We start from the raw sequence: 24,523 nt of genomic DNA, 5'->3' as shown, positions 1-24,523 counted from the left end.
GCATATCAGCAGTGCACGTCTCTCTTACCAGCACAGACAGGCCTCAGCCCATGTGTGTGGGGAGAGCACTCTGCCTTCTGGGCAGGCGACTCCACTCTTAATAGCTGTATAGGCTTTAAATGGATGGAGAACCAGGGTGATCTCTCCATTAGCTGATAAGGACAGAGAGCCAGGGGTGTGAGGAATGGGAGGGTTAACCCCCTCCCAGCTCTAATCTGGACAACAACAAAATGGATGACCTCATTCCCACAGCATTAGTAGCCCTGGGTCTGAATTTAGTTGTCACACATCCACCCACCCACACGCGTGCATGCACTGTGTTGCACACAGTCTCAACCAGAGGAATAAAACCAACAATTATTCTCATACACTAGCCCAACACAAGCAAACTAACTCACACAAAAATACACTAACTTCTAATATGAACAAATACAAATGTATTCAGACATTGCAGATACCCACTCCTATTTGACAGAAAATTCTTCTCTCTTTCTCTCTCTCTCTCTCACACACACACACACACACACACACACACACACACCCCTTCTGTGAATTTTCCACTGAGCTGCACTACATTAAAAATATTGGAACTCAAATCTGGACTTGGTTTAAAGAAGATTGGTAAACTAATTAGAGGTCCTTCCCATTATCACTTAAATGCTGCAAGATTTTGGCGAGGGAAGGTTGGCTTTTGGAGAGGGATGACTATATTGCCAGTAGGCTATGTGCTGTGCGATTGAAAATTCTACATTTCTGTGGGTGAAATGGCAAAAAGAAATGGAAGACTAGACTGAGGGCAATGTGTACCAAGAGCAGGAGAGGATCAATATCCCATCTCAAGAAAGTTCTGGAGAATCTTCCATTAACACAGTTAGATCCCAGCCAAAGGTAATTATATACAGTACCCAGTATATATACCCAGTTATCACCATGTTGCCGATGGCGTTGTGGAGCGATTGCAAGGTGTACACACGTGCCTAGAAGAGCGAGATGTATTCTTATTTATTTATTTATTTATTATTATTTTCTCTGAAACATAATGTATCAAAAATTCTAGAAAGTATGCTATTCTAAATGTACACTCACTGGCCACTTTATTATGTACACCTGTCCAACTGCTCATAAATGCAAATGTCGAATCAGCCAATCACATCGCAGCAACTCAATGCATTTAGGCATGTAGACATGGCCAAGACAATTTGCTGCAGTTCAAACCGAGCATCAGAATGGGGAAAAAATGATTTAAGTGACTTTGAATGTGACATGGTTGTTGGTGCCAGACAGGCTGTTTTGAGTATTTCAGAAATTGCTGATCTACTGGGATTTTCACACACAACCAACTCTAGGGTTCACAGAGAATGGTCCGCAAAAGAGAAAATATCCAGTGAGTGGCAGTTCTTTGGGCGCAAATGCCTTGTTGGTGCCAGAGGTCAGAGGAGAATGGCCAGACTGGGTCGAACTGATAGAACGGCAACAGTATTTCAAATAACCAGTCGTTACAAACGAGGCATGCAGAAGAGCATCTCTGAATGCACAACACGTCAAACCTTGAGGTGGATGGGCTACAGCAGCAGAAGACCACACCAGGTGCCACTCCTGTCAGCTAATGGCGCATTTCCACTAGGGCCTGCTTGGCGCGGTACGGTTCGATTCGCGACGGTTTGTGAGTGTTTCCATTAGTACCACTTCCCTGTGAGCCGGCCCCTTTGGGTACTTTTTTCGTACCGACTCGCTTGAGGTTCTAACCGTTCCGAAGCGGTACAGTTCTGTGACGTGGAGGAACAGCATGACACTGATTGGCCAGGGAGTGTCGTCACAGGTTGCGTCAGGAGAGCGACTCCTCCGCTATGCTATGGACTCCTCAGCCATTTTTAAAACCCAAGGAGCGAAGCCTGTTCCCTGGTCAAACGCCGAGGTACAAACCTTTCTGTTAATAATCAGCGATCAAAAAATCCAGGGCGAACTGGACGGGGCCACTAGAAACAAAGCATCAGCAGCGATGACGTGCTACACAGTTTGTGCAGTTACGCTCGTTGTTGCTTTCACGGGAATACTTGTGTTTAATATTTGTTATTTTTTACGTTCAAGATTCCCCTTCCACTGGCGAGGCGAGTGGAGTTGGCGGAAAATGTTTCCTTCAACCGGACTTTCCTCGGGGTGCTTGGCGAACTTGTGAACACCATGCGAGACAGACGCCAGTAAAAGCACACAAAATGTTGCTTTAGTACTATAAATATTTATTTCATATAAAGCTATACGTATATATTTGCTTTTTGCACTTTTTAAAACTATAACTATTATTTACATATGTTATACTTTAAATATCTATATTTCATAATAAAGTTTGATTTCATTTGATTGTATGACTGATGCTTTTTATGCAGGGTGTGTTCAGCCTGTTTGAGTAATACCAAATTATTATCAATAATTAGAGCAACCACATACAATAATGAAGATAAAGATAAATAAGATACAATAATGCTATGCGTTAAGGGGCATCGACCGGTGTTGTGGTCGTATACAAATGATGTCACGACACTACAACCCGCGCGCCAACAGCGACTCCACCCACATTGTGTTGGTCCACCATTGTAATGGAAACACAACGCGACCGTACCGTTCCGTTGCGAATCGACCCGTATCGAACCGTACCGCGCCAAGCAGGCCCTAGTGGAAATGCGCCATAAGAATAGGAAACTGAGGCTACAATTCACACAGGCTCACCAAAATTGAACAAAAGATTGGAAAAACATTGTCTGGTCTGATGAGTCTTGATTTCTGCTACAACATTCAGATGGTAGGGTCAGAATTTGGCGTCATCAACATGACAGCATGAAAGCATGGATCCATCCTGGCTTGTATCAATGGTTCAGGCTGGTGGTGGTGGTGCAGTAGTGTGGGGGATATTTTCCTGGCACACTTTGGGCCCATTAGTACCAAATGAGTATCGTGTCAACGCCACAGCCTACCTGAGTATTGTTGCTGACCATGTCCATCCCTTTATAACCACAGTGTACCCATCTTCTGAGGGCTACTTCCAGCAGGATATTGTGCAATGTCATAAAGCACAAATAATCTCAGACTGGTTTCTTGAACATGACAATGAGTTCACTGTACCCAAATGGCCTTGTAACGAATGGAGGAGACAACGAGGGATCCTTGTGCAAAAGCACTATGCTTTTTATTTGGCAGATAGATACAACCAGAGAATGTGAGTTGTCAATGCATGAACGGGATTTATCTAGTGCCGTTGGCTGGGAGTGGTCAATCCGGTCCAAGGTCATAACGAGAAGGCAGAATCCGTAAGGTACCAGAGGGCTAGGCAGGAGACGAGGTCTAGGGAACAGGCAGAGGTCGGTACACAGGAAAATCAACACAGTAGTATAACACTTGGTATGCAACATTGTTGGCAATACTTCACGACTAGGTGAGACGGAAGTGTATGAGAATGCCTGGAATGTGGGCGTGGTGATGGGGAACAGCTGAGTCCAAATGACTATCAGGTGTCATTCCTGACAGACCTCCACAGTCACCAGATCTCAATCCAATAGAGCACCTTTGGGAGGTGGTGAAACGGGGGATTCACAAATCTGCAGCAACTGCGTGAACAGACTCTCTGAGGTATATACTGTATATGTATATGATGAGGAAAAAACTAGTATGTTCACAGAGAACATGTGCACTAAACTACAAAGTCCCTTTTATAAGATAATGTGCACCTTACTGTACTATGATGCTATGATGTCTGCACCTAGCAGAGTGTAAACTCAGGAATCAAAGGGATTCCCTTTTTATCAAACCTTAAACAAGGACACACACACACACACACACACACACACACACACACACACACACACACACACACACACCCACAGAAAGAGAGAAAAGAATGAATCACCCTGTAAGAAGACAAATGCAACACTGCTCAGAAGGACAGGGTGGGCTATGGAATGAACTCATCTGTAGGTAATTGAAAGCTTGCATACCCATTTGTAGCTTGCGGTAAATGAGTATTGTATTATTTCATTAAAAACCATGTTTTTTCTTACCGAACATGAATAGCATATTGTCAGCAATAGGATATTGTTAGCTAGATTTGTGTAATGCAGCTTTTTTACATTATATCTGTATTTCCTTATCTGTCTTTATAAATATATTACAAATAAATTACATGACGACTGATGTCATTGTCAAAATAATTCCAAACATGAAAGCTATTTCCATTGATTATATTGCTTACTGACAGATATGACATCAGAATCAGAAACTTTGCCATGTAAAAGTGCACAAGGAATTTCTCAGGTTGAAGGTGTCATCATATGGTAATTCAAAGTATGTTCAATATGACATAAGGTAATATAAGTAAATATGATTAAAGACCAATATATGTGCAGATAAGAGAGTTGAGCAGCAAACATAAATATAAGACTAGGTGTAAACATTACAACACTCTAAATTACATATATGCAGATTACATTAAAAGGAAAAAGCCTCTTGTTCAGAAGGGTCCTTGTTTAGGAGGTTGGTGGCCTGGGGAGAGAGGAGGCTGTGGAGGTGGTGGGTGGTCCCAGTCTGTACATTGCTCACTCTTGGTCTCTGAGATGGAAACCACAGGAAGAAAGAGAGGCCAAGGTGTGAGGGGTCAGGGATGATTTGCCCCGCCCTCCTCCTCATTCTAGCTGCATAAAGGTCTTCGGGGGTGGAGGGGCGACAGCCAGTGATTTTCTCCACACGTCACACTACTCGTTGAGGCTTTTGCTTGGAGATGGAGGATGTCATGATGGATTCTATTACAACAGTGTGGAACTGGACCAGCAGTGCTTGAGACAGCTCAAATATCTTGAGGAAATGCAAGTGCTGCTGGGCCTTCTTCATCACTGCAGTGCTGTGTCTGTGTCTCACTGTGAAGATCCTTTTTAATCACTGCAGTGCTGTGTCTGTGTCTCACCCTGAAGATCCTTCTTCATCACTGCAGTGCTGTGTCTGTGTTTCACTGTGAAGATCCTTTTTAATCACTGCAGTGCTGTGTCTGTGTCTCACCCTGAAGATCCTTCTTCATCACTGCAGTGCTGTGTCTGTGTCTCACTGTGAAGATCCTTTTTAATCACTGCAGTGCTGTGTCTGTGTGTCTCACCCTGAAGATCCTTCTTCATCACTGCAGTGCTGTGTCTCACTCTGAAGATCCTTCTTCATCACTGCAGTGCTGTGTCTATGTCTCACTCTGAAGATCCTTCTTCATCACTGCAGTGCTGTGTCTGTGTTTCTCTCTCTGAAGATCCTTCTTCATCACTGCAGTGCTGTGTCTGTGTGTCTCTCTCTGAAGATCCTTCTTCATCAACGCAGTGCTGTGTTTGTCTCACTGGAGGTACTATGCTGCGTGGCAGTGCACAGTGGGAGGTTGTAGCACTCTGCTCTGCTCACTATGGAGCAGTGTAGGTCCAGTGGAGCCAGAGGACTGTTTTTTTTTCTGCAGTCTATGGTCATCTCCACAGTTTCTTCTGTGTTCAGGTCCATGGTATTAGATCCACAACATGATGCTAGTTGGTTACGTCCACCCGGTACATAGACTCATTGTTCGAGATGAGATTGACCTTAGAGACATCTGCAAACTTAAGTTTAACAGCCACTACCAGAGGTACACTCAATTGTGTGTGTGTGTGTGTGTGTGTGTGTGTGTGAGAGAGAGAGAGAGAGAGAGAGAGAGAGAGAGAGAGAGAGAGAGAGAGAGAGCACGAAAAGAACAGGGGGCACATGGCCCTCTAAGTGATGAGGGAGTGTGGGTATGAAAAGTGGTCATCCATTCTGACAAGTTGTGGATCCAACAACAGAAAGATGGTGAGACAGTTTGTCTAGTAGAAGGTCAGGAATTATGGTGTTGCAAGCAGAGCTAAAATATATAAACAACACATGGGCATAAATGTTAGGGCCATCCAGGTTTGCAAAATGTAAGAGAGAGTCAGAGTAATGCCATCACCTACAGTTCTGTTAGCTCTATGCAAACTGCAGAGGATCAGGAACAACATTTCTCATGGTTTTATTGAGTTTCAGTTAGATGACCATTTACAAAATGCATTCTGATGCCAGTGATTTAAACTGATTAAAGCAATGCATAAATACTTCAAAGTGCACTGGAGCAGATTCATAAAGCCTGATGGTAGCCACACTACACCTCCAAAACGTGTCACGCCATTTAATTTCTATTCATAAAGTCACTGTGGTCAGACATATTAAAGACCTGCGATGATGAGAGATGACTGGCTAACATGAGACAGTTGTGACTGGTGGTGTCCTGAAAACTGCCAGTTGCATAAAAATGCAACGTATTTGTAACTTTCACCAAGATGGGATCTGCAAGAGTGCACTGAAGTAATGACTCAAGTTCTTATTCAAATCATGGCAAAGCAGCAAAATTGTATTTCTCATCTGTTTTATAGTTTCTTCCTCTGTACCTAATTTGAATTTCATATGGAAAATATTCATGACATGGCAAAAGATGTGTTACAAACATGCCTTCATCAAGTTCATGGCATTCTGCAACCCTGCTCAAGCATGTCACCTTTCTCACCTATGTTTGCCACCATGCTCCCCCCTACCATACCAAAATATGACAAAATAATTAGAGAAAAGATCATTAATTTCACATGGACATTACAGGTTGAGTTTTTTTTTTGTGTGTAGAGCGATGTTTGCCTATAAATTTACAAACATCCTATGTAAATGCGGAAAATGTGGTTGGTAAATATGCCATCACTTCACATATACAAATGAGGAAACATGGAGCTATTTGCTATTAATGTCATGTTATATCGGGCAACTTATTTTATAAATCTGGCCTATTCTCATCAAACAACAGGCGTCCTTGTGATGTTCCCTAATATTCATGTGTATTTCTTTTAGGTTCCAAGGCCATTAATGACATCCATGTCATCCTATTGTAGACCAGCGTTCCAGTAAGATTCCTAAAATAACTTTAATTTTGTTATCTTTAGAGAACGCTTGAGAACTATGCAAGAATCCTGCCATCCTGGACCCGGGCTCCCAACAAGATTAAAGAAATCTTACTAATACCATGATCTTATTTGGGCAGTGAAGCTTACGGAGGCTATGTTGCTGGCTTTGATGATGGAGCCTGGCCTACAGTGAGTACTAGGAAAGAGGCAGTAGATACAAGACAAAATAATCACGAAGGATATTGTGGATGAAATCATTGAGAAAAGATAACATAGGAGGTCATTAATTGGAGTTGTTTTACATATCAGAGAAATTAAGAGGCCTTTCCTTTTGGAAGTGGATACGAACATACTATGAATAGCAATATTATAAATTGGTCTGTAGCATTCTGTATGGTCTGTAAATGCAATATCATTTTGATACATAATTTAATTTTACATGTATTTTTGTCTGTACATGCAATTTCGTCAGTAATTGTGGGGAATTGTGTGTGCTTGTAAAAGTACCCAGTAATGCTGTGGCCAGAACCTCAATTGTTCCACCTTAATTAAATGCATATCAGATTTCCAAGGGTTTTCCGTTGCAGAGATTAGAATGATCAGGGTTTGCAGCATTTTCCAGACATACTCTCTACTTGGGGAGCCCAAACAGGTAGATAAAATCACTCAAATGAAAATATTACATTATAGTGCCATACTTCACTCTTATCAATTTTTTATCACACATCTGGGTTGCACTGTGGGGTCTAGAGATTCTCTGAGTGGAGCCACCTGGCTAGCATCTACCACTGTGTGAGGAGTTTATAGGGACATCTGTAAAGTGTAGCTACAAGAAAATTACCTGGGTTACATTGTCAGCTCTGAAACAAGTCTATGCATGCATGTTGGTCATGTGTAGCACCAACCACAACCACAAGTTAATTCTCAACCTGTGGGAAACACAGTCAATCGAGGGGGCCAGTAGGTTGTCCAATAATTTTAGCCTGGTGGCCAAGAACTCCTGATCAGAGGTCATTCCTATTCTCTTCCCTCATGTGGAGGGCTTTTCTTCATGCTCTCTTTCCTCTCACCCTTTCTATTCTGCTCTGTTGTCATTTTCACATGGCCAAATTGTCATGGCCATTAAACAACATTCTTAAAATCTCACATTTTCATGTGCTTGATTGCATCACAGCAAAAAGCTTTAAAGAGAATACATAACAGTGCATCACTCCATGAGTCAGTAAACAGCCAGACAATACAACCAGTTATGCAATAATCTACTCAAGCGCGCTGTGCAGTACAATAAACAATAAGATGGAGGAAAAGCTTTTATTATAATTTTAGATGTTTGATGGAGTCTAAAGCAGATGATACTATGAAGAGCACAGACTGTGTTTCTTCTGCATATGAACTAAAGTCTGTGCAGTTAACTGAGTGGAGTAGGTAAAGATCAAGAGGGGGAATCTGACCAGAACATGAGGCAGATCTGACAGCCTGCACATCTTTTGTCAGTGCAGTTTTATCATGTTCGGTGTCATTGGTGTCAGTTATTTTTGAAAAGAACAAACAAACAAACAAACAACAACAATAAAACCAAACTGTGCAAAAATCCTACTATCCAAGACCTGAGCACCCCACCTCTGCTTACATTTACTGGACACTTCATCAGCTATGTCTGCCATATAGATGTATTTTATAAGTGTACAATTCATGCACAATTCATGAGCTACCCTGAATCCTGTTTTTCACTGCTGAGTTTACTATGGGACTTCTATTATTTGGGTGGTCAATCTTAACACAGCATTTAACATTGATACAGTTGTGGGTGTTGAATTGGTAGAAATTTCTGGATGTCAGACAACACTTCTTAAACACGGTCTCTCACGGAGTCTCAAACACGGAAGCTGACTAAGAGGTTTAACAAACTCTGCTAAACTAACCGTAAAGCTAGAGTGAACTACCTAACTGAATTGTGCATGGTTACAGTCTCTAACTAAAGCTAGAGTGAAGTACCTAACTGTAAACTCCACATGGTTGTAGTTTCTCACAGTAAAGCTAGAATGAACTACCTAACTGTGAACTCTGCAAGGTAACAGTCTCTAACTGTAAAGCTTGAGTGAACTACCACACTGTAAATGCCACATGGTTATAGTTTCTCACAGTGAAGCTCAGAATAAACTGCCTTACTGTAAACTGCATCCTGAAAATACCTACAAGCTCTAATTAAGTGACTGGATAAAATACTGGGAAAATGCAGCAATTACAGTTAATCTGTTACTTTCAGCACTGTAGGACTCGCTAGATGTGACACAAACAAGTGAGGCAATAGACAGTGAACAGTGAGTAATGTTTACCTTCAAGCCAACTGTGAAGATAACAGCAGATTCAAGAAATGTAATTAGTTCTCAGAATCACTTCAAAGTAGTTTTCTTCCTAGAAAATGTATCAAGCAGAGCAAAGCCGACAATTACATGCTAAGTAGAGCTATTAAGCGACCGTAGCTTGGTTAGTTTCATATATATTTCAAAAGCTCTGCTGAGGGTAGGACAAGAAGTCACTTTCTTCTGTTTGAATGTTCAAGGGTATACCAGTAATGGCACTCTAGACATTTACACGGTTCTTTTCTGATGAATAAAATCTTTGAATAATTTTATTTACATTTCTTTAATGCACACTTCATGGAACCTTCCAGTGAGCCCCAAAGTGCCTAATTAGTTCCTCCTATGCCTTTAAAATCACGTGTGAGAAGTTGTGTGGCACACCGAGGTGGACTGCTGGACGCCATGATGGAGTCTGAGGGAACGCACTGCTCTGTGGGAGTGACACATATATCTCTCTGTGCATAATCATGCTTTGCCACATGGGTAATTAGTCAGGGCCACTGGCACCACAGGTAATTAATTAGAGCCTCATCAGGGTCTGCTAGGCAGGAAAATTCTTCCGCTCTAAGTCTGTTCCAATTTAGAAAAGAGAAGGCCAGGCAGAGGTGAAGCTTCCCATTGTGTTGCATTATGTCTATTATGGCAGCTTTACCTACAGTGTCTGGGTTCAGTTAAGAGCCCTGGCATGTGCGCCTTGTAAATACTTTTCAGCTTGCAGCTGTTTTAATTACTCTGACACCAGAACTTTCAACATTATCTGCAACTGAGAATGTACAGTCCATCAAAAAGACCAAAAGCATTGTGACAACCAATTATTTCACCATCATTTGGGAGCAGATATGTACCTGCAGGAGGTCTGCGTGTGTTTAAATAAATATCCTTCTGTACAGTAGCCTACAGAGTGCCGAATGTGACTGAGATGAAATGACAACTGTATTTGAGCTGTTTGTTTGAGAACAGCTTTACTGAAAGAAATAAAGAAAGTGCATTATGTGAAATTATTCTGAATTGTCACATTTTACTTAGTTTACTTAGTTATAGTTTCAGCATATTTTGAAAAATGTTAATTTTTTTTTCAAGTGTGTTTAGTTTGATAGTTTAGACTTTTAATAGAATCTCAATCAATCTCAATCTATGAGACAGAAACACTTGAAAATAAATGCCATGTCTTGTGTACAGATATTGTCACGTTGAGGTCCCCGACCCCTCCTTTTGGGCGTGTGTTTATGTTGTCTGCGTCTACTCGTCTGTGTCTGTGGATCTCCGTGGATCTCCGTGGGTGCGGTTATGTCTTGTGATAATTCGTCTCACCTGTGGCTCGTCTCGTCATCACATGGGGTTTATGTGGTTTGTCTACTTAATGTGCGTTCGCGTAGTGTCCTGTGCTCGTCGTTGTCTGAGTCTGCACGTTGTGTGTGCATGTTATCGTTTCTCCGTGCGCTATTGAGCTTTATGTGTCAAATAAACGTAACGTTCAGCAAAGTAAAAGCAAGGATTCCTGTCTCGTCCTTGGCTGCGCCCGAACGTCACAGATATAGTGGTGTATATAAATAATAATAATAATAATAATACATTTAACATTTAGGTAAAATTTTAATACAGATTTATGTCATATACCAGGAGATTCTTTTTAATTATAATTGCTTTCATTTTATTTTACATGCAAATTTTGAACATTCATCGTTTACATGAACCTCTGACATTTCATGTTTAAGATAATCTTTCAAAGCAACGATAAATACAATAGCATTTTTATTGGACTGCTGTAAGGCAGCCTTTTTGGCTAAGATAAACAGTTACCTTCATTCATTTCCCAGTACCAGACATAAAATCAAGTGAATTCGTGTGGTGGAATGCCAGCTTGTTTTGTCAAAAAATATTGAAGTGTGTAAGTTCATTTGAGTTCACATCACACATATTTTGTTGGGAATGCTCCTTTATTGCATTGTATGAATTCAAGGCATATCATAAACAATTAGTTTCACACTAGCATACACTAGCCCACCACAATCAAACTAACTCACACAGAAGCACAAAAATTTTTAATTTGGACAAATACAAAAATTCAGACATTACAGATAAAGAAAGAGAAAGCATCTTTCTCTCTCTCTCTCTCTCTCTCTCTCTCTCTCTCACACACACACACACACACACGCACGCACGCACGCACACACACGTATAAAGTGAATTATTGTAAATATTGTTACAATTAGAGGTGTATTCAACTAAGGATTTTCATAGTCGAATCTGATTCGTCAGATTTTCCCTTTAGTCGACTAATAGTCGAATTAAGGGTTTTTTTTATCTAGAGCACCTTAAACGTGATCGCGTTCTTTCAGGACTTTTTTCCACTTCAAAGTAAAAACGTAAAACACTCAGATAATAAACATGGTAGGTTGGCTTTATTCAGCTTTTATTTATTTACTTATTTATTTTTTAATGAAACATTAGAGAACATTAACCATCAGTGTGCAGTGCGCATATCGAACTGTCAGACAAGCACTGTGCAAAATGTCAAAAATATTTTAAATAAAATATGCCTGCCTGAAAATATAAAAATAATTGCCACACAACAGCAAAAAAATTATAAGGTTCAAGTAACGGGGTTTAAAAAGCAAACAACAACAAAAAAATTTTATAGGCCTACTTGCTGAGACGCACCGCGACGAGACGAGACGAGACGACACGACCGAAACGACAAATGACTGAACTGTTTTTTTCGCCTTACGCGTTTTAAATGGTATTCCATGTTGGTTGTTGTCGTGCGAAATGAAAGACGTTGATGACATAACTTGCAATTTACTTTGTTTTACTTTGATTCATCTTTATCTTTTTCAAAATACTTTTGAAGTTTTTTTAGTAGCCATTATAATCTCAGCAGATGTAACGTGTTCAGCTCCGCTCATTTGGATTGTGCAACTGCAGGGTGTGATTTATTAATGTGTAGTAAGGAATATGCCTATTGTTAACGTGCACACATCATTTTAAAATATTTAGTAACAGAAATTAGGATGATTTTATTTGACAAAAGGCTACATATAATGAAAACAAAGACATTTATGCTTAGCAGCATCCTTGGGCACCCCCATGCAGTTAGAATGGTACATTCGACTATGATGTTCATAGTCAACTAGGGGTATAGTCGACTATTGTCGAATCAGCGACTATTGCAGGTCACCCCTAGTTACAATGATTCAATTTAAGGAGCTATATGTAATGTTTACCACCTTAAGTATCTATGAAATATATTTTATGAAAGTGATTTATTATTTTTACTTTCTTTCCTATAAAGCAGAGCTCATATGAGAGAAAGAAACAAATTGTCACGATACAGGGGCTCCCTGCTGGCCACATCCGTCCACAGCGGCAGTAGTTTATGTTGTCCTGTTGTTGTTGCGTTGTGTTTGTCCCTGGAGTGGGCGGAGCTTATTATGATCCCCCGGCACCCGAGGGTCGTTTGTCTGTCTATTTATGTCTTGTCTTTTTACTAGTTGACTGCTGGTTATTGTTTCCTTAATTTGGACCATGTCACCAGTTTTGTGCTGTGCACCTTTCTATTAAATACCTCCTTTTCCCCTGAGACTGGCGTGATCGCTTCCTTTCTATTTTGCACTTCTCACCCTTCACAAATTGCTTTGTAGTCTTCAAATTAACCATTTGAAAACAAACATTTTTTGTGAGTGCCCATTTCTAGACTGAAATAAACACTGCAGACAATTCTGAGGCATTTGCTTGACTGTTATTTTATGTTGAGAAATAAAAATGACAAAATAATCACAATACGGGCCCCCCCTACTGGTTGCCTCCATCCACAGTGGCAGTATTTCATGTTGTCTTGTTGTTGTTGCATTGGGTTTGTCCCTCAGGTGGGTGGGGCCTACTATAATCCCCATTATCTGACGGTGGATTGTCCATAAATTTTTTTGTGTTTCTACCCTATGCTGTTTTTGCTAATCGACTTCAGTATGAGACAAGCCAGCAGATTTGAGAATAAAAACAATACAGGCGCAAATCTTGGTCGGCAGAAGGTCAGAGCCACAGGATTGTCATGCCATTTCTCCGGGTTCCTTAAAATGTGGAGCGCTTCATAGATTTGCGTGTCATCCTGTTGCAGGGGCCATGCTCTTCTCTGTATCAATCCAATTTTAGTGTATGTACTGCCGTAGCAAGCACACTAGACTTTATGCAGGGGTGCACATATAACTCCCTGTGTCAGGCAGTGGCGCAAAAAGGGGGCATGCAGCGTATGTGACGCATAGGGGCGCTGCACTAGAGGGGGCACCAGATTGATGAGATATAATACTTAATTTGTGTCCATCTTACGTTCGCCACCCCCCCGTCAACAACTTTCGTTCGGGGGGCACCGATAGTATGTTTGCATACACCTCAGAAAGTAAGTAATTGCACCCCTGGTGTCAGGAAAAGGGCTCTGCAAAAAAACTGGTCTCAGAATTCCTCCAGTATACTATGATCCCTCAGAGATCAAGAAGGATACGCCCCTCAGGCATGGACCTAAATGTCTCCACCCCCCAAGCCCAAGCCCAAGCCTTCTTGATGTTTATACCTCAAAACGTAACCCTACAAGCTAAAAACAGCTAAGATAATCAGTTACAAAGTCATAACACACATGCACATTGTCAGATACCAGTAAGTATGACTTGACCAAGCAGATAGATAGGAAGCCTGCCCCCATACAGAACCCAGAAAAGGAACTAGGGTAAAAAGGAGGGCGGGTCAAAACCTGACAGAGTGGGATGGGTAATATGGTGGGTGGGGCTCCAGGTCAAGGGGTGGGGATTCTATTAAAGGTATGGGACGGGATTGAAGAAAACTGCAGTCTACAACATGAAACTTTGAAATGGACAAAATCCTTACATGTGGCACCCTCTACAACCCCTGCTGCATGTTGGTTTTGCCAGCTCTGGCAAGCATGGTTCACTCGTTCATGGACCGATCCCTAGCTCCAGAGAAAGGTGTCCTGATCAGTGTTGGGAACGTTACTTTAAAAAAGTAATTAGTTATAGTTACTCAATACTTTTTCAAAAAAGTAACTTGAGTTAGTAACTGAATTACTCTATACTAAAAGTAACTCATTACCAGGGAAAGTAACTATTTGCATTACAGTTAAAAAAAGTTATATGCCAATGAATAAGGATTTTTTGAAAAAGCAGTTTTCACAGTCAGTTCAAATGAGTAGATCAGACAAATTTGAGGACGTAACTGTGACTGACTAGCAGGCACAACAGGTCATGCAACAGTCATTTGGTCAACAGTAGGTGGGGCATGAGTAGCCTGATCAACAGTAGGATCACAGTCAGACAGTCTGGTGGTAAAGTCATCGGCAGGGTCAGTTACCAGGTCAGAGTCAGGGGAAGTGAGCTGGTCAGGGCATCCGCCTGGGGACAGGCCAGCGGTCTCTCGGGGAACTGAAATGTTGCTGGCCAGTTCAGAAACATCAGCTTGTGTTGGGTTTGAGACAGACAACTGTGTGATCCATTCAACAGTCCTTCTGTCAGAGTCAGCAGGCTTAGCTATTTCAACGGGGCCCTGATCATCCGTTGATGGCATGCTCACTCATGCTCACTGCCACACTTGGATCGAGTCTTATCCACATCACTGACACTGGGGATAGAACCACCACTGACAAATGTCGAAACATTGTCAGACAAGTCACAGACCTCTACTGGAAGGAAATTAACAGGCAACAGAAGATTTCTGTGGACAGTCTTCACTCTCCCAGAAACACTGTCACTGATCTTGTAGGTATGTGTAAGGGGTGGCTCGGATGCCACGCCTTCTACCTCCACAAGAGGCACCCGAGTCAGGCACCCGATTGCACCCTAGACTTGCTGGGTGCAATCAGCGGTGATCCGTTTCAGCCGTTTCTTCTTAAGGAAGCTTGATGAAACAGATCACTGCTGATTCGTTTTGGTCTCTAGCCGTTGCGTTCTCAGCCCTTTCTCTGGTCCCTCATTCTCTACTGTGCGTTCCCGTTGCCAAGGTGTCTCACCACCTTGCCTTCTCTCTTTCTCTCGTTCTCTCTCGCTTCTCTGCCTTTTCCCTATTACTTATTCGAGTGTCTATCTCCTGCGCCGCTTACTGGCCTTCCTAAAGTTTTCCACCAGCTTTTTACTTCCTATCTTTCATTTTGGGAAGGGATTTGTTTCGTCAGACCAGCGTTTGCCTGCTGTCTGTTACTTCCCCTGGCATCCTTAGTTTCGTTTTTAGTTTTGTTGTATTTTTTCACGTTCTTTCTGTTGACTTTGTTATTTTCCTCCCATGCCTAGATGGTTGAGTTTTGTTTTTTCACGTTTTGAGTATTTCACGTTGTTTTCTGTTGTGTTTTTACCCGTGTACTACAGTTGTGTTCTTTTTACACGTTGAGTTTTCCGCGTCTTTTTGAGTTTCGATTTGATTCTGTGTGTGTGTGTTTTACGTGCATGCAGATTGGTTACTCTGTTGCAGTTTATGCTTTCTTGTGTGAGTATTACACTCACACTGCGTTAGTGATGAGCTTATTTTACTCTATTGTTTTCATACAGCATTTGGGTTCACTTCTCCCTTCATTTTCTTATGCGGTGTGTACCAGTCTGTACACCCCACGTTACAGTATGAGTATCAGGATTGACATCCAGGACAGCATAGATGGTTGATTTACACTTTTTCCCCCCTGTTCTTCTTATTGGCCAAAAGCACTCGATCTCCTATTTCAATGTTGGAGCCTTTCGCCCTTCCGTTGTACAGCAAAGCATGTCTGTGTTGTTCTTTGGTAACCATCGCCTCTTTAAGAGCACTGATAAGAGACTCCACATATTTTTCATAGCTCGACACTTTAGAATCATGAAAGACAGAACGGAACAGGATGTCCACAGGCAGGCACGGGACACATCCACACATGAGATAAAATGGAGGAAAGCACACAGATCCTTTTCAGTGTAAGTTGGCAAAGCATCTGACCCTTGACTGACCAGTTGTGGAAGGAACTGCAAAGTTGCCATGGCACAAATAGATAGACCAATATCCCAGCATACATGTGACTGCAGGACTGCGGACACCACCTCTGGTGCCATAATTTGGGGGCGAGCTTGGAGAAGGCCACATACGGACTGCTGACAATTGTGCTGTCCTTGGTCTGGATCACATGACGTGAAACGCCCACTGGACAGAGGCAGTTGACATACCTTGAACATCAGTAAGACTCTGATAGGGCTCTATGAACAATCTTCGACCCACTGGGTCCTTGATGAAAGGGACATGGCTCAAAGCATCTGTCACAACGTTCTGGCGGCCAGGGACATATCTAATGTCGAAGTCATAGCTGGCAAATTTGGCTACCCAATGTTGTTCACAACAATCAAGTTTTGGTTTGCTCAGAATGTGAGTCAGCGGGTTATTGTCCATCCAGACTGAAAACTTGTGGCCCTTCAGCCAACGACTGAACTTATCACATACGGCCCATTTCAAAGCCAGCAACTTGAGTCTGTGGGCTGGATAGTTCTTTTGCGACTCAGTGAGCGACTTGCTAGCAAAAGCTACGGGTCTGGCATGGAGCTCACCATCCTTGACTTGAGACAATACTGCACCTATCCCATCCAGAGATGCATCTGTGGAAAGCACAAAGGGACAGGAAAAGTCAGGGTGGGCTAGGACCACCGCTTGCATTAAACTCCTTTAGGCTCTCAAAGGTTTGAACATGCGCAGCTGTCCAGTCAACAGCAGACAACTTTCTGTACTGGAGCTTTGACTTATTGTTTTTTCCTTTTCTCTTCTAACCCTTCAGGAGCTCGAACAAGGGCTTCGCTATGGCAGAATACTTCGGTACAAAGTGCTGATAGTAATTTACCATCCCTAGGAATGATCTGAGCTGTTTTTGAGAAGGTGTTATACCATTACAGCATGTTGTAAAAGCCGGATGTTAAATCCATGGTTCTGAAGAGACATTTGCCTCCGAGGAAGTGGATAAGCATCTTTCAGGGTTCATTTGTTTAGCCAGCGAAAATCTGTACAAATACAGAGATCGCTGTTCTTCTTCCATACTAGCACTAATGGTGACGCATATTCACTCGTCGAACTTCTTATTATTTCTTTTTCTTCCATCTTGCTCAACAACTGGCAACTTATAATACTGGCTAGGCGAAACACGCCGGTAAGGAAGCCTGAAGGGTCTGTTGTCAGAAAGGTGTATTTGATGCTTTACGTCTAACATTTACCGGTTTATTGGAGGTATTGATGAGCTTCAGGGGAACCCACCTATTGCCCCACAGATGAGTCACAAGCTTGGCAACAATGACACCTCTAGGTGCAGAGTGGGATAATGTGGGCTCAGTCAGCACTGTGCTACCAGGAGACACAACTGTACCTTTGGGCAGTCTGCCCAAGATGAGGCACTCCTGTCCCGGTTCAATACAAGCAGCCGAGTTTGACCTTACTGTACCGACTCTGTCTGGGACGGTAACACCTTGCCAGGGGTTTAGGCCAGAAAGCATGGACAGGAACCGCACTGAATCATGGTCTTCTGAAGAGCAGGGACTGGACACTGTTTCCCAATATGACTCACACTTTTTTAGATTGTTTTAATATGTGCTTAATTTGGCCCTGGACAACAAGTGTTGGAACTAACATTTTGCAGCCATAAACCTCCATCTCCAGCTCAAAAGCACAACTTAGGCTTAACACCGAGTCCGCCACAACCAACCAGAACCACATCCACTCTCAACAGTCTTGTATTTGTTAGCATACCGGCTTGCCTCAGATTTTCCTCAGCATCTTCACTCATGCTACAGGCCATGGATCCACTATCTAGCATCCCACCCATCTTGACTGAGCCACCAATTGTCACAGGCATGTAGAAAAGGCTGTCACTTCTACCTTTTCTACTTTGTGAATTTTATGATACACTACAACTTCATGATTTGGAGGAGAGACCACAGCAGAATAATAGACAGATTCAGCATCAGACATCACACCACATTGGGAGTTAGTTTCTAGACCCATACTGCCTCCCTCTAAATACGGGTCACTCAGTTTCCCTGAGGTGGGGAAGGAGAAGGCTTTGAAGCGTTGACAGGATACTGTAATCTGGTATGGCCGGGGGTAAGACACTCGAAACAAAGTCTCTCTGACATGCAATGGGAGACAGTAGTGTGGCTCATGTCACCACAAACTTTGCAAGCAGACTCTTTAGGGTGCCTCTGACGAGCGCAAGATGGGCCACTACCTCCAGCAAGATGGGAACCATGAAGCTGCACTTTATTCATCATAAATGGGTGAAACATGAACTGCAGAAGAAGGAGACCTGGGGGAGTGCATAGAGTGGAGTGGAACATCAGGATAGTAAGGGTGACCACAGTCGTGGGGGCACTGTACTGGAGGCAGTGGGGTCAAAGACAGAAGACAGACTTGGTATAGAACATCTGTAACAGCATGAACTTTAAATTGTGATGCACTGGTAGTTTTCAGACTCGCTCGCGATTCCCTTTGATAGTCATCAACTCTTAAAGGTTTTAAAGGTGGACGACAAATCTGGGTCTGGACAGTGTTTCACGAACATGAGATCGACCTCATTATTCAAATTACTCGCCTCAGTCCCTTGTCTCTGCAGACCCTCCCTTGTACGATCGGTGGCCTTGTTCAGTCTTATCCAGTAGTCTACAGGGTTCTCTCTGGCCTCGGGCAGGGTAGCGTAAAAGTCTGCAAGGGGAAGGCACGAGGAGGCATCACTGAAATAACTCAGAAGAACATCATATATTTGGGCAGGCTTTTTGGAAGCAACAACATCAGGGTCCCCACATATTGCAATCTTGACAACGTCCCTGGCTTTGCCCATCAAGTGACTAGTGAGTTCTTCTGCTTGCTCATGTACTGGAGTACCTCTTTTCCTGAGAAAAAGTCTTAGTCATGTCAATCCAGTCCTGGACTGAGAATTTGTCAGTACTGTCACCTTTAAATGAAGGGAGGTCTCTGTCAGGGGCAACATGTACAGTCACGTGAGGGGAATCATAATTGGCTGTCAATTGGCTCCTCCTACCACCACTGGAGGCACCCGAGTCAGTCCTAGACTTAATAAGCGCAATCAGCAGTGATCCATTTCAGCTGTTGCCATGGCTTCTTAAGGAAGCTTGTTGAGACAGATCACTGCTGAATCGTTTTGGCTCGCCTTCACATTGTCAGCCCTCTCTCTGCTTTCTCTTGATGTGTTCCTGTACGAAAGGTGTCTTGGCACCTTATGTTTTCTCTTTTTCTCTTTTCTCTTGTTACTTTTTCTACGACTTATTTGAGTATCTATCTCCTGCGCCGCTTACTGGCCTTTCTCAAGTTTTCCCCCAGTTATTTCTCTTCCTTTCAGTTTCATGTTTATTTTGGGAAGGGTTTTTGTTTGTTGCGGCGTCTGCCTGCTGCCAGTTACTTCCCCTGGTGTCTGGTTTCATTTTCACACGTTGAGCTTCTTTTGCGTCATTTCTGTTTCCTTTGTTATTTTTCTCTCGTGTCTCTACGGTCTAATATTCTTCCGCGTCTTTTGTGTTTTGTTTAGCTGCTGCTACTGCTGCTGTGTGTGTGTGTGTGTGTGTGTGTGTGTGTGTGTGTGTGCAGGCACACATTTACATTTTTACTGTTTGTCACTATTTCTCCCTTTGTTTTAACATGGTGTGTACTGGTTGGTACACCCAATGTTACATTGGAAGAATTACACTGAGTAGACTGGGTGGCAGGAGGTGTCCGTGTATCACTGGACACACTGACAATGCCAGCAGACATTAGCTTAACAACAATAGATTCACCAGTCTGGGCACCTAATTGTCCCATCATGTCTGCAAGCTGGTGAATAGCATTAATGTCACTTATTGGAGTAGAGGTTAGCATGTTTTCTCATTGAAGCCCACCAACACGAGAACACCCATGACCCACACCTAGTGCAGTAACATCACTGTCAATGTGACATTCGGTCATCCAACATTACTATCATTACCATCACGTCTTAGCCACAAACCTCTACCCTAAACAAAACAGGTGTTGTAAACTCATCCATTGTACTCAATAATTAGTGAATACTTGCGTTGTGAAAAAAATGTTTATATATATATAAACATCAGCCACCGAGGTGAACCAACTGAAGGACATACGAGATGAAGGGAGTGCAGGAGAGCAACCACGGTGATCAGCGTAGAGCTGATTAGAAGATCCGACAGGTCACGGCATCAGTGTAACGGAAGTGAACTCTTCGACAATTCATGTACAAATAACAGGATGCAGGATGGAGTTCACCACGTTTACTGTGACCGACATAAAAATCATAATTTTAATAATTAATTAATATATTATTGTATTTTTAACTCCGTTACACTAGGGAGCCATGAGAAATTGTGAGTAGATAAATGGAGCTTACCAGTAACCTCTAGATACCTGGCACCACATTAGGATGTGAAAAGAATATTGTTCTGGCTAGCTTGCCATTGTCAGGATGGTGATTGTGCATGCTCAGGCCCTATTGCATTGCCAAAAGTGTCTCAAATTTTGTTTAAAATGACTGATATTTTTTATAACGAGCACACAAAACTCAACACACATTACAGAGATCCACATCTGTTTAAAATGTAATCTGCTTTCACTCTGGCTTTCACACATACACATGCACATGTGAACATAGAAGAATCCTTATAATTATTATTTTTAACACACTTTTACCCTAAATTTATTTTTTTATATTAGTTTATTTATTAGTTTGAATCTGGCCATGTGTGAATGAAATCACAAGAACAGTCACCACGTCCTGTTAATAGGTGCACTTATCTAGACTAAAGCACTATATGGCCTCACAGATGTACACAGGCACATAGAGAGGTAAAATGCTCTCGGAAAATATGAAAGGCGATTCCGAGATGGTGAGTGTGTGTTGTTAGCAAATGGCTCTCAGTGTTGAGTGCTTGATGCAAATAGCTGCTTTAACCCAGTTCAGCCTAATGATTCAGATCTGTTTGCTGCATAATTGCAGCATCTTCTGAACGGCTGCGCATGTGTGTTTGTGTGTGTTTGTTTTGGTGTTGGGTTGGGAGGGGTCATCAAAGAGGCTGATTTCCACTTCTCTTGCATTAGAAGCTGAAGAGCAGGCAGCAGGGCTGTTAGAAGTGTCTACACATCATGTGTGTAACTGTCTAAGTGTGCATTTAGAATGTGTCTGGGTACACACACGCACACACAAGCAGACATACACACACACACACACACACACACACACACACACAAGATAATAGGAAGGAGGAAGAGGAGGACAACGATATGGACCTTGTTCTGCTGAATGTCCTCCCTCTCTGAATGTCTTGCCTGCCTCTCTCTGAATGTCCTGCTTCCCTCTCTGTGAATATCCTGTCTCTCTCTCTGTGAACGTCCTGCCTCCCTCTCTCTGAATGTCCTGCCTCTCTCTAAACTTCAAATTTCTTTTCTGTAATCTCCTGGTTTTCTCCAAATCCCAAAACACTGGTGGCTCAAAGCAGAATATGTTCCTCTTTAAAATCTAGAGAGAGGAAAAATAAGAACTGACTGAAAAAAAATTACAAGAATAACCAGAATGCAATCAAACTGACCAACAAACACTGATCCAAATTGGGCCTCCGTCCCTATCTTCCTTCCACATCTTCTCTCTCCCTTCATCCATCATTAAAAGCTAAATCTCTGAACAGATTGGCAGTGTGGGATTCCATTTTCTGCTGCCAGCATTATTTCCTCTGAGTGTTAACACCCCTCTCGGTTTCCCCACTCCTTCCTGTCTCCTTTCATTCTCTCGGAAAGGTGTGCCCCTCCCCATACTGCATGCACGTCTGTTTTTTTAAACCTTTTATGAGAGACTGTTTGTATAAATGGGGAAGCTCTGTATGGTGAGATTCTGTATTGAGGTTTCGTGTTTAGCACAGAAGCTTCTTTGAAGCTGATCTTGACTCCATTCACACACTGTATTCTGATAATGCTAAAAAAAGATGCATTGCTATCTACTGTATTAAGCCTACCACTTTATCAGAGTCCTCTGTGTGTGTGTGTGTGTGTTTGAGAGTCAGAGAGTGAGAAATGGAGGTAGAGATGAGGAGGGAGTGGGAGTGTGATAGTGCATGTATGAGGGAGGTGAAGATTAGACTCTCTAAGAGATTCTTTAAATAGAGCTGTTTGGCCTGAGAACTGGAAGTTGGGAAGATGTGCCTCAATCTGTGTCACAAATGTGCGTGTGTGTATCAGGGGGAGAAGCTGCCATCCACAGATCAGCCGCAGCTGAGGAAGGCGGTCGAACACTGTAAAGGTTAAAGGTTAGGGATATTTTTGCCAAAGCCATTTGTGGCCAAACACTACAGCGTTGTACACGTAAACCCTGGTCCATACAATGTTAGATGTTGCACGTAGCTTTAACAATGAGACCTCCACACACCCTCACATACACCTTAACATACAAAACCTAAAAAAAATTATTGATACAAATATAATGTACTACAATAGACTAATAACGCCATAATATACATATGCTTCGAAGAAGACAAAAATGTGCCTTAGGCAGATCTTAGAGACACAGCTAATGTCTACTAATGTTTACATTATTCATGGATGTGTGGTTGTGCTTTATATTAAACCAACAAAGTGATGGATGTGTTAGATTTGTTCATTAATAATATATTTAAAATTATTACATGTGTAAGAGTAAGTGCACTGGCTTTTCCAAGACAGTCAGATGAATTCAACAAGAGTGAAAGACATAACACACACACACACACACACACACACACACACACACTAGTAGTCTCTGGGATCCTTTATGTTGAAAGCCCCCTTCATGAGGTACCAGAGAAGCTAGGCAATAGCCACCCCTGCCCCCTGCCCCTACATGACATCATTTTGCTACAATAGAGACTACTCATTCAAACGTAAACATAAACTTACAAATATTATGTGAATTACTGGGTAATCCACAGAGTTTTGTTGTGTAATCCTGCAAAGGTATATAAAACACAATAAATAGTCACAATACTTGTTGCCAATTACTAGATGTTTAATTAACCTAACTTCAAATGGCAGACAGTGAGTGGAGGACTACTGTATATGTTCATAATGGCACGTTTGTGTATATTTTTAATACAGCATTAAACTACACTCACGTTTCTTACAAGATGCAAGGTGGCAATTGCGACATTGCCTTACAACGTTGGCAGATGATTCATATACTCAATCACGCTCTCTCTAGAATGGCATTCGCAAGCCAAGAGTTCTCATGCTGTTGGTGCCTGGCCACTTCTTACATACTAGACGCTTCATGCTTTTTACTTTCTGGATCATCTCTGCATCCCCCGCTCACACTCCACACTTACACACCACACTACCCACACTTTCTCACACTTGTGTTTGCTCAGAGGCTTTAGCTCACTGTGAAGCAGCCCTTACTCCAAATGCCTGTACCTGCTCCGCTCCACAGCCAGGCCTTTTCTGCCCAACCCTGGGACGATTCTGGGACGATTCACCTTCCTCTCCTGCCATTCTTGTCATGCTAATGCCATGTGAACTGCAGCAGTTCTCTCTCTAACTGAAGCAGAGGCCCCTGTCTGTCACACCCAGAACTGCTAAATGAAGCGTGGGTAATGAATGTAGGGATGACTTGTGGTGCTGCTTCCTGCCACGGCCTCCGGAACTTCTGCACTTCTTCCGCCATATGCTTCCACCTGTCGTCTACCACTCCCATACCCTATTTCTCTCTACTTCCCTCTTTCTGTTTCTCTCTCTCTTTGTGATTTGGCTCTCATTGTGCCCAGCTCTGTGATATGCACACAGCGCAACAAAAAATCCATTGCCCCAGTGATGTATTCTGTGTAAGTGTGTTGAATGTCTCAACTCATGTTTGAATATTTTGTTTCTGTTTTGGTCTTGTATCTTAAAGGAATAAATAGCTGGCAAGATGAGAAAATGTTCCGCTGTTCTGTTAGAAACAGTGGCTTCAGAACAGAAGGCCTGAATTTTTTCTCTTATCTTAAAATCACACTTCCTTTCCAAGACTCCATGTATTACAAAAGGCATATCAGCCTCTGCAGAGATAAACAAATGTTCAGTTATATTCACATTTGGTAGTTTATCAGCCACAGAAAAATTAGAAGAAATTTAACAGACACCATTCACTGATGTCTGCCTAGTTCAAAACCACCTGTATTTTCTTCTCAAGTGAAAGAGAAAAAGGAAGTAAAACTGATT

At 42.3% G+C, this 24,523-nt stretch overlaps 1 non-coding gene across 1 annotated transcript; it reads right to left on the bottom strand.

The window, feature by feature from the left end:
* Positions 1-13,382: 13,382 nt before the first annotated feature.
* On the bottom strand, positions 13,383-13,486 carry LOC143515573 (U6 spliceosomal RNA). Its single transcript, XR_013131139.1, has one exon. It is a non-coding gene; the product is annotated as a U6 spliceosomal RNA (small nuclear RNA).
* Between the last annotated feature and the right edge of the window lie 11,037 nt (positions 13,487-24,523).

This window comes from Brachyhypopomus gauderio, chromosome 5 (genome assembly GCF_052324685.1).
Source record: "Brachyhypopomus gauderio isolate BG-103 chromosome 5, BGAUD_0.2, whole genome shotgun sequence".
Taxonomy (NCBI): domain Eukaryota; kingdom Metazoa; phylum Chordata; class Actinopteri; order Gymnotiformes; family Hypopomidae; genus Brachyhypopomus; species Brachyhypopomus gauderio.
The sequence above is the reverse complement of the archived record's forward strand: the minus strand, read 5'-3'. Positions and strand labels throughout refer to the sequence as shown.